General features: G+C 35.8%; 1 long non-coding RNA gene across 1 annotated transcript; it reads right to left on the bottom strand.

Annotated features, from left to right (window-relative positions):
• Positions 1–824: 824 nt before the first annotated feature.
• Positions 825–7,832, bottom strand: LOC135153865 (uncharacterized). Its single transcript, XR_010293333.1, has 2 exons — positions 7,735–7,832; positions 825–3,745 (listed from the first exon to the last, which is right to left on the bottom strand). It is a non-coding gene; the product is annotated as an uncharacterized LOC135153865 (long non-coding RNA).
• Positions 7,833–15,497: the final 7,665 nt, after the last annotated feature.

Here is a 15,497-nt window from a genome sequence, read left to right as displayed (position 1 = left end):
TTTCTAGAGGAAGTACATTTACACCCAACTCACACCTTTGCATTTATAGCATTTTATGCAACCAAATATTTGTTAGCAATCACCCTGCTATGTGTGAGCTTCTTAAAATTGTATGGAGTAAAGTAAGGTGATAACTGATACCAGCTATTATTTAAAAGCAAGGCAAGTCGAGGTAAATCAAGCAGTCAAGCTGGGTTGGCCTGCATATGTTGCTTGATGTTGCTCACCATTAGTAGTGGATATTTGAAAAACATTAAAAACAAGCAAGCTAGAACGCAAGGTCTCTGCATATTTGATCATGTTGTAGATCTCATATTAGCTTATTTCATTGTGTGCTTGTCTGCGTTTGGACAATATGCAGCTGAACGCAAGCCAAAAACGCAAAGGTGTGAGCCAAGCTTTGACAATTACTGGTTTGTTGGGTAAGCATTACTAAGCAATGTCTTCTGCTTGTGCAACATTTTTTTTTTTCTGGCAAGGTGGCAAAATATTGTTGATAAATCACATTCCAGAGTCGGCTTGAAATAAAATTTATGCAGTTATTACCGTGAGGTGATTGTCAAATCATGGCCGGACACTATCAAATTCTTGAAGTAATCATGTTCCAGAAACAAAATCAAAATCATTAAAATATTATGGTATTTTGAAAAAGAGGGGATTCCAGTATTTTTTTTTTGGAGGGGGGATTATAATGTTTAAAGTTACAAACCTGAGTGGGTTGTCTGTTGTAGGTGCCAATTCTTGGAACTAAGTATTACGCAACGTTAGAAAAACAGAAAGCATACAAAAAATAAAATCTGCAGAAGACCTGCCATTGATTGTCATGTTTTGCAAATAAATGATTTTATTTGTTACCATCATTGCATGATTGTAATATAGAGATACAAACAAAACGTACATCAAGTCACAGTTTTGTGCATACATTTAGAGTGGAATGATAAGCGATAGAGATTTGATAATAAATGAGTTGTGTGATGAAAGAGCTGAAAGGAATACAAACAGATATAATATTAATATATTCTCATTATACAATTAATATATTAATCAACCCTGTGCAGTAAGAAAATCATATTGGACGTGAATATAAAGAGTAGTAATATGAACATCGTTTTGAAGAATAGAAATTTGATAGTACAACTGTGCATAGATATACCTGGTATAACAATTTGTGCAGTTAAAAGTAGGTTGACATTTTTGTGAATTTCTATAGATATAACAATTATGTACACTCACCAAATAATCATGTACATTTTATGATTAAAAAGAAGAAAAAAAACATGTACCGGTACTTAGAAGTATTATACATCAAACATTGGAACAATAATACAAGAATATTTACTTTCAAGATAATTTTTTTTTTGACAATCGATTGGCAGTTACTTTGCAGTATTACACCATCATCGATATTTCACATGGATCAGAAAAAAAATGAATTTAAAACTGAACTCTTTTTTTTTTCTCTCAACATGGTATAATTACAGCCTTTTTTCAAATGTTTTTACAATGCAGTTGCTGATTTGAAATATCTTTTTCAAAGAAATTGTTGTTCCTTCTTCTGTAAAAGGAGCTGCCATACATATAATTTATGGAATACAATGACTTCAATGATTAAAACAAAATTAATAAAAGTAAATGAAATAAAAGAAAATATATTCCAATCACATAAAAGGCAAGTATGAAAGAGCTTCAAAAGATACCACATTCTCAATAATTATTTCATAAAAATGAAATTGGTTGTCAAACCATCAGGATGAACAACACATCACATTACATTCACTCTATACAAATATATAAAATGATTTTTCTTACAAATATATTCCAGCAGACAATCGTTGCATTGCGCTCTTTTAACAAATAATTGCACAAAAATTTGATTCCAAATGAGAAAATTTGCTTATTTCAGAAGAACAAAAACAGGTATACTCCTAATGTCTAGGCTAGGGTCACAGATATCCTACAGGACCCATATGAGAAGTGCAGACCTCAGCATTTGACAGTAACCCTGAGCTCTTACTGCCAGCTCTACTGATTAATCCTTATTCTGCCCAATGCTTGTGATTCATTTTTCAGTTAAATATTTCTTTAATGCTTAAATTTTCAGGCGCAGCGCTGACTAGAATCCATCAGGAAAAGCTGGCCTTTCATGATAATGAACTAATGGTGCATGTGGTATGAAATGCTTTAATTCTCTATGAACAATGAATGATTGATCAACAATGAAAACACAAATCAGTTGTAATCTACATATTCGCAATAAACACAAGTATAATTAGTCATATTTTCTACATACAGCCTACAAGTTACAAAAGATTGCATATCACTGAGTATAGAATGAAAAGTTGTAAATTTAGTACTGATACATTCAATGAAAATCACAGAGTTAACTTCGTATTTTATATTTTAGCGAATAAAAGAGATGGCTTTCTGCATGAAATATAATAATAATCATCTCATTTAGAACAACAAACTCATACACCTGTAAAACCTCATGATCAATTACACCAAAACCACCACAGCTGACTATACATTGGAATTGAATGTTGTTAAGTGCATTATTGAAAATAATTTGAAAGGAACCTATATACATCTATAAGCATATTCCTTTCTAAGGTTTCCTCCACATTTCTGTTTTATGTACCTTATTTCACCTAGCATATCAATTGAGAATACTAGTACTTGCTATTCACTTCATACTTGTCATACCTGGGGACGTCGGAGTCTAGCGGTTATAACACTTGTCTTTCAATCGGAGGAACGTGGGTTTGATTACCTGCCACAGTGTTTTCCTTCAGCAAGAAATTCAACCACATTGTGCTGCACTCAACCCAGAAGAGGTGAATGGGTACCCGGTAGGAAGAAATTCCTTGAATGCTTGAGCGCCTATATAGGCAGTGCAGCTAAAGCTGGGGTAACAATAGCATCACTTTGTATCCTTGGGCGAAAGCGCTTTATAAATCCAGTTATTATATATACAATGGTTGTTCACCTCAGTAATCAATCAGGTAGTTATAGCAGTTTTGCAACTTCAAAGATTTATGGAAATAAAATCTAAATTATGAAAATGAACAAAACGAAAGACCCTTCAATATATGGATATGAACAGGGCTTTTCGATCTGCATTTTTAAAACAAGTCTTACTCTAGAAACCAATTCTCCCAACATCCAATCACTCTGACAAACAAGTAAATCTGCTTCATAAAAAACCTACCACCAAACATGTAAAATTGTTGTAGTACGATTGTTTAACATGACAATAAAGTGTCGACATTTAAATATGTACGCTTAATACACTCTGGACCCCATTTCATAAACATTTGTAATCAATGGCAAGTTAGATTCTGAACTATGAATTTGTGTAAATTGATTGGCAAAGAGTGAGTTCGTGAAATATATTTCTACATCTCACTCAATTTCACTCGATTAAGATATGGGGTTTAAAAAATACAAAACATAGATTATATAAGCCTACACCAAGTGAATACCGGTAAAGCAAAAATATGAAATGCAAGATGAAAAACTACAAAGAATTTAATAAAAATGCTGGGAGGAATGACATGACAAATTATATGAGGAATAATGTATCAAAAATAAGCAAAATAAACTTTGATTTATCGCTGATTAAAGAGGTAGGCTTTTAACGGAGTCTTAAAAATACATAGAGTGTTAATTATCAGGGAGTTTCCTCAGACGTGAACTGTAGATCTCTGGCCTAGCAGCACACATCAAGGCAGTGTAGATGGTGTCCCTGTAATAAGAAATACAAAGGAAATTTATAAAAATAAATAAATGAATGAATGAATAAGATAAATGAATAAATAAATAAAAAATAAATGAATGAATAAATAAATAAATGAATAACTGACTGAATGAATGAATGAATAAATAAATAAGTAAGTAAATAAGGAAAGTCAGAATGGTTGGAATATTTTCTCCTTACATGGTATCATCATCATTGCTTAAACTTCATAATGTAAATTAATAATGTAGATTTATCATGTAAATTACATACACGATGAAAAATCTTTCTCACGATTTGATATACTTTTGTTGAATGCATGTTCCAAGGTTGGAAAACTATTTATATTACAACTTTAGTATGAATGAAATATCAGAACATTTCCTTTAAATTCTTTAACACTTAAACAGTGATCAATTTGATTGTTGATGAGACTTGACCCAGTCTTCACAGCCAACGGTACATTACCTAGATAGATACAGGGCTCGACACTAGCGGCGGTCCGACGGTCCCAGACCGGTAAAAATCGCTGTCGGGCCAGTAGATTTTCAGAAATAGGAAGATTTACTGGTCCGACATGACCAGTAAAAAATATCATTTTCGGGCCAGTAATTTTTCCAAAAATAGCAAGATTTAAGGGTCCCACATGACCAGTAATAAAATCCACTGTTGGGCCAATAACTTTTCCAGAAATTGTCAAATTTACTGCAAACTATTTCCCCCCGTTAAATTCTGTCATTCACACACAGAATACACACACTAGAGTAGCATACAGTGTACATGTAGCCAGCCACACAACCCACGTGGTAAATTCTCTACTGGCTGCGCGAACGAAGCTTGGCTAAACTCTGGCAGAAATCTCTCACAGAACTGTAAAAATTCACGGTTCATACTCATGAAAGGCTCTTATAATGTCCATATTTCCTAAAAATTGGAGTAACTCTGTCATTTGTAAGCAGTAAAAGGAGAAATTTTCACTTCTGTTTTGGTTCAAACAGATCGGGTTTCGGGTGATATCTTCTGAATACATAATAGCCCCACATATGCATTTATGTGTGTGTTGATACACTTGGTTTCTGACTTTCTTTCGTAGTTATTTTAATTGAGCCAAAAAGAAACTGATAAATTATTTGATGATAGTTTTAGCTTTCTTCCTCTGTTTTCTTCCTATCTTTCTTTCCTTCTTTCTTTTCAATCTTTCTTTGTTTCTTCCCTCTTTTCTTTCATTTTTTTTGTTACTGTCTTTCTTTTTTAATTTCCCTTTTTTCTTTAATTTGTTCTTTCTTTCCTCTATTTCTCTATTTCTTTTTTCTCTTTCTTTCTTTCTTTCTTTCTTTCTTTCTTTCTTTCTTTCTTTCTTTCTTTCTTTCTTTCTTTCTTTCTTTCTTTCTTTCTTTCTTTCTTTCTTTCTTTCTTTCTTTCTTTCTTTCTTTCTTTCTTTCTTCCTTCCTTTCTTCCTTTCTTTCTTTCTTTCTTTCTTTCTTTCTTTCTTTCTTTCTTTCTTCCTTTCTTCCTTCCTTCCTTCCTTCCTTCCTTCCTTCCTTCCTTCCTTTCTTTCTTTTTGATATTTTTCTTTCTTTAATTCTTGAGTCCATCCATCCTATATTCATCTCTTTTCTCATTCCTTTCTTTCCTTCTTTTTACCCTTTTCTTTCCTTCATTCTTTGTTTCTTTCTTTGTTTCTTTCTTCCTTCCATCCATCATTTATTTACCCTTTCTTGTTGTTTTTTATTTCTTCCTTCTTCCAACCCTTTCTCTCTTTCTTACATTCATTCCTTCCTTTCTTATATATGTCTTGTACTTTCCTTTTTCCCTTTGTTAAATCTATCCTTTTACCTTTCCTTTCTTTTTTTGACTGCTTGCTTCCTTTCTCTCCTTTATTCTTTCATTCCTTCCTTTCTTTGTCTCTCAGTCTTTCTTTTTTTCTTCCTTTCATCTATTCTTTTCTCTTTTTTTATATTGCTTGCTTCTTTCCTTCCCTTCCTTTATTTCTTTCCTTCTATCTATCATTTTACCTTTCCTTTATTTCTTCCTTAATTCCTTTCTTCCTTCTTTCAATCCTTCCATCCTCTCTTTCTTTATTTTGACCTTTCCATCTCTCCTTTTACCCTTTCTTTTTTATTGCTTCTTCTTTCTTTCATTTACTACTTACTGGATTTGTTCTTTCTTTCTGTATTGCTTGCTTCATTTCTTTCCTTCATTTCTTTTTTTCCTTTCTTTCTTTCTTTCTTTCTTTCTTTCTTTCTTTCTTTCTTTCTTTCTTTCTTTCTTTCTTTCTTTCTTTCTTTCTTTCTTTTTGTTCCTTCTTTATTCCTTCCTTCCTTTCCTTCTTTAGTTCTTTCTTTTTTTCCTTCCTTCACATCTATCCTTTCTTTACCTTTTCTTTTTTCTTCCTTCCTTCCTTTCTCTTATTCTTTTCTTTCTTTCTTTCTTTCTTCGTTTCTGTCTTGCTTTCTTTTTGTCCTTCATTCGTTCATTTTATTTGGGGGGGGGGGAACGAAAGGCTAGAAAAATAAACTTGCGCCTTTTTTAAATGTTTTCTTTATTTTTTGGGACCAGTAGATTTTAGGTTCGGACCAGTAAAAATTTGAAAAACTGGGTATCTACTGGTCCGACATGAATAGGTTGGACCAGTAGAAAAAATGGGTTAGTGTGGAGCCCTGCATAATAGTAAATACAATGAATTCATGGGCCCTGTCTTACAAAGAGTTAGAAATGATCCAATCACAACTATAGAAAGCAAGTAACCCAAACATCTACAATGCAATGTCCTTTCAAAATGTTTTCTAGATATGATGTATTTATAGTCATTCAAGAAGCAGCATCTTGACAATTCAGTAAGCTCTGAAACAGAGGGCCGTGGGTTCGAATACCAGCCATGGCGTAATTTCCTTCGGCAAGAAATTCATCAACATTGTGCTGCACTCGACCCAGGTGAGGTGAATGGGTACCTAGTAGGATTTATTCCTTGAACGCTTTAGCGCCTTTTAATATGGCGGCTCAGCTACATGTACAGCCGGGGTATAATATGATACCAAGTATCAAAGCGCAGTTGAGTATATGCACACATTAACTACGCTATATAAATGGACATATTATTATGCTCCTTTGTTTACGAATGGATCATGCCTAAATTTCATAGATGAAGAATTATGACATTGGTGGCTTTCCATAGTTGAGAATGATGGGATCAATCACATCTCTTTATGAGACAGGGCCCAGCAGAGTTTATGTTCAATTCCAGTATCTACAGGTAAACACCCAACGGTTCCTCTGAAACACAAATATTGTTATTTTAATGAACGGTTAGGTCATGTGAGGAAGCATTTCTTGTGAAAAAGCTTGGCACACCTTCTTTAGGAAGTTCTTTAGGAAACCAGGTTCTTTCACTTTCATTATTCGCTCATTAACAAAACAAACAGATGAATCTGAGCTACCCCTGGATTTGCATTTATGGGCGTGAATACAGAAACCTGAATAGAATTATTTAGCCTATGATATAAAAATATTTATCAAAGATTTTTCTTACCAAATTTAGCAATCAATTTGATTGATAAACGGAAAATTTAGATCGCAGTTTGTGTTAAACTGGAGTTCCAGGTATGGGATAGAGTGCTAAATAAATTTGACTTAAAAGAAAGTGTACTCAATAAAAAAAAATTGAATAAATAGAAGCAGAAACATGCTGATACATGTCTAAAATAAAAGTGACTTTGCCCAAAGTATAGGTCTATATAATGATTGTTTACTATAGTGATCTTTGAGGAATTAATTTCCAAAATCCACTTTAATTTTTCATTTTTTGTGAATCTACATTTTAGGATATTCATGACTCAAGACATATTTTGTACATGTTAAGGCCAAGTCCATTCATAATGCAAGTTGACACTTTTATAATGATAAAAAAATTTGCTGAATCGCACAGCAATATTAGCTGAACTTTCTTTATACACACGAAAAAAACAAAGACAAACTAACCAAGAAAGAGACAAACTTACTCATTCAATACTGGCTGAGTAGATAACACATTCCACATTGTGTTGTTATTGATGCTTTTCTCTCCTACTGCATTCATAGCCTTGTTTCCAGGATCTCTGTGATAACAAAAAGACGGATTATAAGTCTTTATTCCACAGTTTATGAAAATATATCAAATTCATACAACTTTTTATTATAAATTATGAATGAGGCAATCCTACATCATTTTTTACAGTATCAGCTAGATAGCTGAACATTCCATTTAAAAACGAATATTAAAAAAGAAAAAAATAACAGAAATAAAATCAGGCCATGCCCCTCATCCCCCTGTAAACTTAAAGGTTATCAAATCTTTGGGTGCTGAAGGGAGAAAAAGAAGCAAGTATTAATTATGTTGTATAATAAATGGGCTATTGTAATTGCATCCTTCATTTCTACAGCCCACAAATAGAGTACATCTTATTGTTAAAAGTTACAGATATTGAGAGGAAAAAAATTTGCAATAATTCAATCTTGTTGTATTACATAAGGGTTAATTTAATCTCATATATCTCAGAAATTAAACAAGATAATGAGATGCATTCTGTCTTATCTTTAGAACTTACAGATATTTGGGGGAGGGTGGAAAGAAATTAATTCTGTTGCATTACAAAAGGGCTAATTTAATCTCCTATGTCATAAAACTTAAAAAAACATGACATGCAGTCAGTCTTATCATTAGAGCTTACAGATATTATAGCAAAAACTTTGGCAAGAATTTAAATCTGTTGTATTACGAGAGGGTCATTTTAATCTCATACATCATATGACTTTGCATGGTGAGATTCACTTGCAATATTGTATACAGTCCAAGGTCCTTGATATGTATCAGTGAGTTTATTGATTCAACTTGAACTTTGAAATCAACTTCTATACCCAAGGGTGAAAAATACATCATACAAAGCATTTAAGCCATGATTTCTTAACGGTTCCAACTACATTCAAAACCAAATTAGAAGTCAAGGGACAAAATGGATGAGTTATATAAACAGATTAATAACAGATAATATGCAAGTACAAGAATATATATTTTATGGCCAGCTGGTATCAAGCCAAGAAATTATGAGGTGATACATGATGTAGATTATATTCACTATCTTTTGACAATCTAATGGATTTTGCATTGTATCTAGCAGGCACTGACGTGACAAATGCACTTATATCAATTGTCTCAGTCCAACAGTCTTTATTTTACTTCATTAATCACTTCTAAGATATGCAAAAATTGCTTGTCATACCCTTGCCATGCTTTATAAACTCATATTAAATGCACTTATATCAATTGTCTCAGTCCAACAGTCTTTATTTCACTTCATTAATCACTTCTAAGATATGCAAAAATTGCTTGTCATACCCTTGCCATGCTTTACAAACTCATATTTACATAAAACTTGACTTCACCATCATTGGATCATTCTTTGCCTTCTAACGTCATCCCTCTCTTTTAGTCTTAAAGGTAAATTGTGTCATTGGTTTATTTCAAAACTTTCTTTTAAATTTCACTCTTTGCTTTCCACAATATTCATAAACAAGTTCTGAGTCCATACAATGTATTGCATTGGCCAGAAAGAACTGTTTTTATTCTCAAAAAAATATATAAAGATGAGAAGATTTGCCGAGTGAGCTTTTTTTATATTTATTTTTTGAACTAACATAAAAAATGAAGAGCGCCACCTTGAGACCAAATGACATCAATAACTGCTCATGAATATTCATATCTCTAGCTCTCGCCTCTGCGCGAGTCTCAATCAAGTGCAGTGCCGATGCACGGTACGGACGCATGGACGGGTACGGAGTCTGTACACCGTGAATGCACGGGTTTCTTTCCCGGTTTCTATTGCATTTCGTAGAAAGCGTGTACATTGAAAACAAAGTCTGACGGCTTTTTCCTTGCTTTTATCTTTGCTTCGTTGATCTGTATTGTTTCTCTATTTCTCCAGGGTATGGAGGGAGGGAGAACGGTGCTTGCGAAAGGGAGAGAAAGGGCTATATTCTTATTTATTATATTTTTCTAGTTTTTTATATGTATTTTTGTTTTGTTTCCGATTCACTGAATTGTTATCATTTTCTTCAGGTTCTGTATTTTGATTTGTTCATTATTATCACGTGTAGTAATATACGTTGTAATTTCTTAATTGTTTAAATAATAGGCCTATGCCCGGAGGGGCCACTTCCATTGACGAGTGGATACCATGCGCGACCACGGGGTCTTGAAAAGCACCCTAAACACGTATTTTCCATATTCTGAAAATGCACCCCTTAACAAGTATTGGCGTGTGAAACCCTACTCTTAACAAGTATTGGAAACAAATACTATTGGCAAGTATTCCCAGAACTGAGCCCCTAAACAAGTACAGCGATGTATTTTCCATATTCTAAAAATGCACCCCTTAACAAGTATTGGAAACAACGCCAATATTTGTGTTTGGTTACTTTGAAGCAACCGTATGATTGTGTAAATATTAGCCGGCATGTTCAGCCTATGCCTTGTTGAATAAAGGTGTTCATTTTGCATCCCAATCTGATGTGGTAATTTCTCCCTTTTTATTGTCGTGGTGTCAGCGCTAGGATCGTTTCCCGCCACATAGGAATTTTTAGGCCAAAACTGGGTCACGCATCGACAGTTAAATACGTAGCTGTAGTGATTTTTGCAATTTGAATCGGCTGATTCATCGCTCCATCAGCGAATACCGACACACGGGTAACGCTTTGATAGCCTCACGTATAGTACGATACGATGACGCAGTCAGCGGAAGCGCCCGCACAGTTGCGCCGGTTGAGTCGGTACGAGACTCCCGAATCTTTCCTAGAGTGGAAGCGTAGTTTATTGATGGATTTGCGTTTATATACTGATTTTTCGCCTTTTCTATTTGAGGGTGTTTCATGGCAAAGGAAGTCGAAGGCAAATACCTTACGGGGTTTTGTTGACGATCCCTTTGTCTTTGACGTTGCTGGCGGTAAGACAGCCGCTCAGAAAGTTGTGGTTTTGGAACTCATGCTGGGGCAAATTTCAGCTTCTTGCCCGATTATCGCTAGAGGTTCTATTGTAAATAAGTCCACTTCACTTGCAGACATATGGGATCTTGTTTGCATACATTTTGGTTTCGACAGACAAATACTAGCCAAAGACAATTATCAATATCATGTTAGACACACTCACAGTCTTGATTGTTGTGAAGATGAAGATGAGTTGGATGACAATGAATTGATACATGATGAAGGACGTGAGAAAAATAATGTTAATGAGTTCAGATGTAATGAAAGAAGTGATAAAAATAAACATGAAGACAATGTGAATGATAATGAGTTGAGATGTGATGATCAAGAAAGTGATGAAAATAAACATGAAGACAATGTCAAGGATAATGAATTGAGCTTCGAAGGTGGTATCTCCTATTGTGAAGTTGATGACATTGCTTTGCGAGAAGATGGAAGAAGTAGTCGTGACGTGTTTCATTATGAGTGTAACATTGGAGTGACAGATGTAGATGATTGGAGTAGGCCTATTCACACTAGCGATACTTCGAGGTTTGGTGTTGAGATGGATGGGTCTATATCATTCGTGGATTTAGGTTTTCTAAACCTTGTTACACAGTATGATAGTCTTGATGATTGCGCTGCCAACAACTCGGCAGCGCATGTTGCTCGTAATGATCATGGGTCTCACAATGATGTGATGTGTAATCCGGGTATTCCTCCCGATGATGATTGTTCATCGGAGCCTGATTGTTTCCAAGGTCATGAACTCACTGTTGGACTGGGATGTGATCCCCCTTCACTTGATATGTTATCAGGCACTTGCACACTTGGTGCGAGTAAAGTTCAGTTGGATTTCTGCGTTGATGTTGATAGCAATGTTCGCTATGTTGGTTCATCAGAGAGAGATGAAACGTGCAAAGACTTGTCAATTATCCCTGGCAGTACTCCTGGTTTCCAGATTGTGCCAACTTCTACTTCCATCGACGGGGCTAATAGGCTCTTACGCTCTGATACACTGTTCACTCATCACTCGCCCGAACAGTGCATCCACCATTCACATACAAGCGCTCGTTTTCGATTCACACATTCGAATGATAGGCTAGCCGTTCTCGATCTCGCTATCGGCCAAACTAACCATACCTCCGTTCGGTTCGCATGTTCGAATGATAGAATAGCCGTTCTCGATCTCGCTATCGGCCAAACTAACAATACCGTGACCTCCGTTCGGTTCGCATGTTCGAATGATAGAATAGCCGATCTTGCTATCAGCCAAGCTAGCAGTACCTCCGTTGCCATGACAACACATCAACTGCGCCTGTATATGCTCAAGCCATCGTCTCGCATTCAGTTATCTCCAGATAACCCAACTCGAGCCATTGATCCAGGTGCTGATCGGAAGTTCACCATGGACTGCTTTGAGCAAAGTACCATCCCTGATCTACATCAGGATCCACCACATTCTCTTCAGCTTGAGGATGCCCTGGTCTCCCAAGGACGCCCCCCAGATGTCCATCTTTGCCAGCATGATGTTGCTCACTCCAACTCCTTTGTGATTGATGTCATAGCAACCACTGTCCAGGATGAGGAATTCCATTGTCCCCTAGACCGGCACCATGATGTCTCCATCTACCAGCCTGCGAGGGATAATAACGCCTCTGATGTGATCCCTAGCCTGGGTACAGTTCTTATGGGTATCAACATCTCGGCTCCCATGGGTCGACCCCCTGACGTTCAGCGTGTTCGCGATGTCTCCACTTCATGCAGCAGTGGACCTGCCCGAGATTGTCATCACATCACCCTCAAGATGGGCCCTACTACAGAAATTTTGATGGCCTCACTACAACTCGCCTATGGACTTTCGCGATCTTGGTTCTACACGTCCGCTACTCTCTATGGTCCTCCAGTGATTCAGAGCAGCGTCAGTTGCCCAGACATAGGCCCAGCCATAGGTCCAGACGTAGGTTCAGACATAGGCTCAGCCATAGGTCCAGGCATAGGTCCAGACATAGGCCCAGACATAGGTCCAGACATAGGTTCAGGCATAGGTCACTATGCACCGGATGTTACCTCGCCACCCTCGGCCCCACCTTACCCCTGGCCTGTCCCCTGCATCAGTGTTTTCTAGTTCGCAGCAGCAGCCAGTTATATCACATTGCATTCTACGTTGCAAAATCTGTTGAACTATTTTTCCAGCGTTAGACTACTGTACCTTTCATTTGGACATTCACAGTTAGCTGACTATATATATTGATGACTAATTTCTTGTCGATTTATATTCTTTGTCTTTATATCTTTATGACAGTGTTTTTATTGTTTATGTATCATGTTTTATCAATGCCTTGACCATATGGTCAGTTATTATCTAACAGTTACTTATGGTACAGTATGCCTTTAGTTGTAAGCGGATGATTTAATTTTTGTACAGTTACTTCAATTGGTTGTCGTTTTTTGTAACTATGTGTATTATTTCTCACCAATAGCCAATTTTGTACAATGTTGTACATGCAGGTTTTTTTTTGACTTCCCACTGAACAGTGAAGTTATGCTACATTTTTTATCTGAATATTAATTGTGCTAATTCCATTTGGAGGATACTACTTGTTACACCTGATGCTTATCGAATAAGGGAATTTTTATGCTTTTGTTTAATACCGACGGTATAGCTTCCTTCTCTATGCTGCGATTTTTGGAGAGTAGTTAATGGTTTTGAAAATACATGTATTTGATCACGCTTTGTGATTTCGTGATGCGGCCGCATTTTTGTGCATAATTTTGTCGTGTTTTGTAGATTTTTTTTACAACTTAATTGTTGTTATTACAGTTCCAGGTTTTTATCCTTACAGTTTACAAGTAATTTTCTTGTTGTTAGGTTATTACACATTACAGGGTGATTGGTTTATTTTTAACTTAGGAAGGGAATAGTGTATGTAGTGGTTAGGTCATGATAAGTGCATGAGATTGTTCAATGTAGATGAAGAGGTTAAAGGAGACAGTTTTAGATGACCTGCTAAATTAAGGGTTTAAATTTAGGTTGCAGTTAGCTACAATGTATGTCTTATTTTTATTATGCTTTGCTAGTTATTTAGAGGTACTTTTACAAATCATAATTTTCTCTACACAAATGAAGAGAATAACTTGTGTTTGATATTCATTAGTTTAATGGTTTGTGTAAATGTCATGGTACTGTCATATGTCATTGTGAGTAAATGTTGGTTGATATTGCAATACCTTACTGATTGAAGTGTTAATATATTTTAGTCAGCTAGCCTTTGATAAATCCTTTGTCATACATGTACTCGCTTATAATTCAATAAGAAGTTGATGAGCAAAAAAGCATTGTGTGTTTAATATTGATGTCTTTAAAATTACATGATGGTTTCATTGTGTAACTGGCACTTCAAGTTGTATATCTGAGTTATAATGCATGTATGCCTTCTTGATTTTAACATGGTAAGGTTATGTAGTTCTGCTGTTTGTCATGTTTAAGGCTATACATGCAATACGTCCTTAATTGTTTATAGTTTTATAGCGGATTTCTTTTGAAGTGATTTACATGGTTTTGTTCAGGAATTGATTGTTGATCTACAGGTTTGATCATCTCAGAATGTTGTGCTTACATTGTTTAGTGGTGCACATTGTTTTTATAGTTTACATCCCAAAGATGAAGAAGGAAGAAAGAAGAATGTATCACGCCAATATTTGTGTTTGGTTACTTTGAAGCAACCGTATGATTGTGTAAATATTAGCCGGCATGTTCAGCCTATGCCTTGTTGAATAAAGGTGTTCATTTTGCATCCCAATCTGATGTGGTAATTTCTCCCTTTTTATTGTCGCAAAACGATACTCTTGGCAAGTATTCCCTGAAATGAACCCCTAAACAAGTACAGCGATATTTTATTGTTATGTCGCGGGTCCGTCGGTCGTCGGTTTTACCTTTACAAATTACACACCATATTATTTTGGTTTAGTACGGCCCCACCTTCCACACCTCGCGCAAACATGGCAAATCGGACTCTAAACACGTAGTGTTGGGGCAAAAAGGACATCCTTTATAAAACACTTTGATTTTGTTTGATCATCACCGCATATTTGACCCTAAACACGTATATTTTTCCGAGCGAAATAGATACCCTTTTTTCAATATTTTTGTGTTTTTGACACCCTTATCACGTTACGTACGTAACGTGCCCTATCGTGAAAAAGACATCCTTTTTACGTGTTTTTTTGGTCGCGCATGGTATCCACTCGTCAATGTAAGTGGCCCCCCCGGGGGCCTATGCTACATTTTTTTTAAAGGAAAAATTAGAAATAATTTTGTATTGAACTAGCTTGGCCACCAATTTCGTTATTTGCTTTGTGTGTCATATAGCTCTCCACCACTGAATTCGTCAATATACTGCCTCGACGTATTTATCAATTAAATTGGACAAATACCGCGTGGCCTATAGTGTTTTTTTTTACAATATCCAGGGGCGGATCCAGCTTTCACTAATAAAGAGGGAGGGGGTTGAAAAATATTTTCCCCGATCGATCCGCAGCTCAAAGCTATTTGTTTGTATCTATATAGTCGTAACAGTTACTCATAAGCCCTATAAAAAATGCGAGCGCGAGGTAAAATTTTCGGAAATCGTGTATTGTGTCCTGAAAATTGACGGATCCATGCAGCACGGCCCGGCTGTGCCCCCCGCCCCCCCCCCCTTCAGAGGCACAATCAATATTTCTTATGTAAAAATCTATCGTTCTAACCATTTTTTTTTTGCTTGTC

Source organism: Lytechinus pictus, chromosome 4, assembly GCF_037042905.1.
Source record: "Lytechinus pictus isolate F3 Inbred chromosome 4, Lp3.0, whole genome shotgun sequence".
Lineage (NCBI taxonomy): Eukaryota > Metazoa > Echinodermata > Echinoidea > Temnopleuroida > Toxopneustidae > Lytechinus > Lytechinus pictus.
Note: the sequence above shows the minus strand (reverse complement) of the source record. Positions and strands in the feature narration are given on the sequence as shown.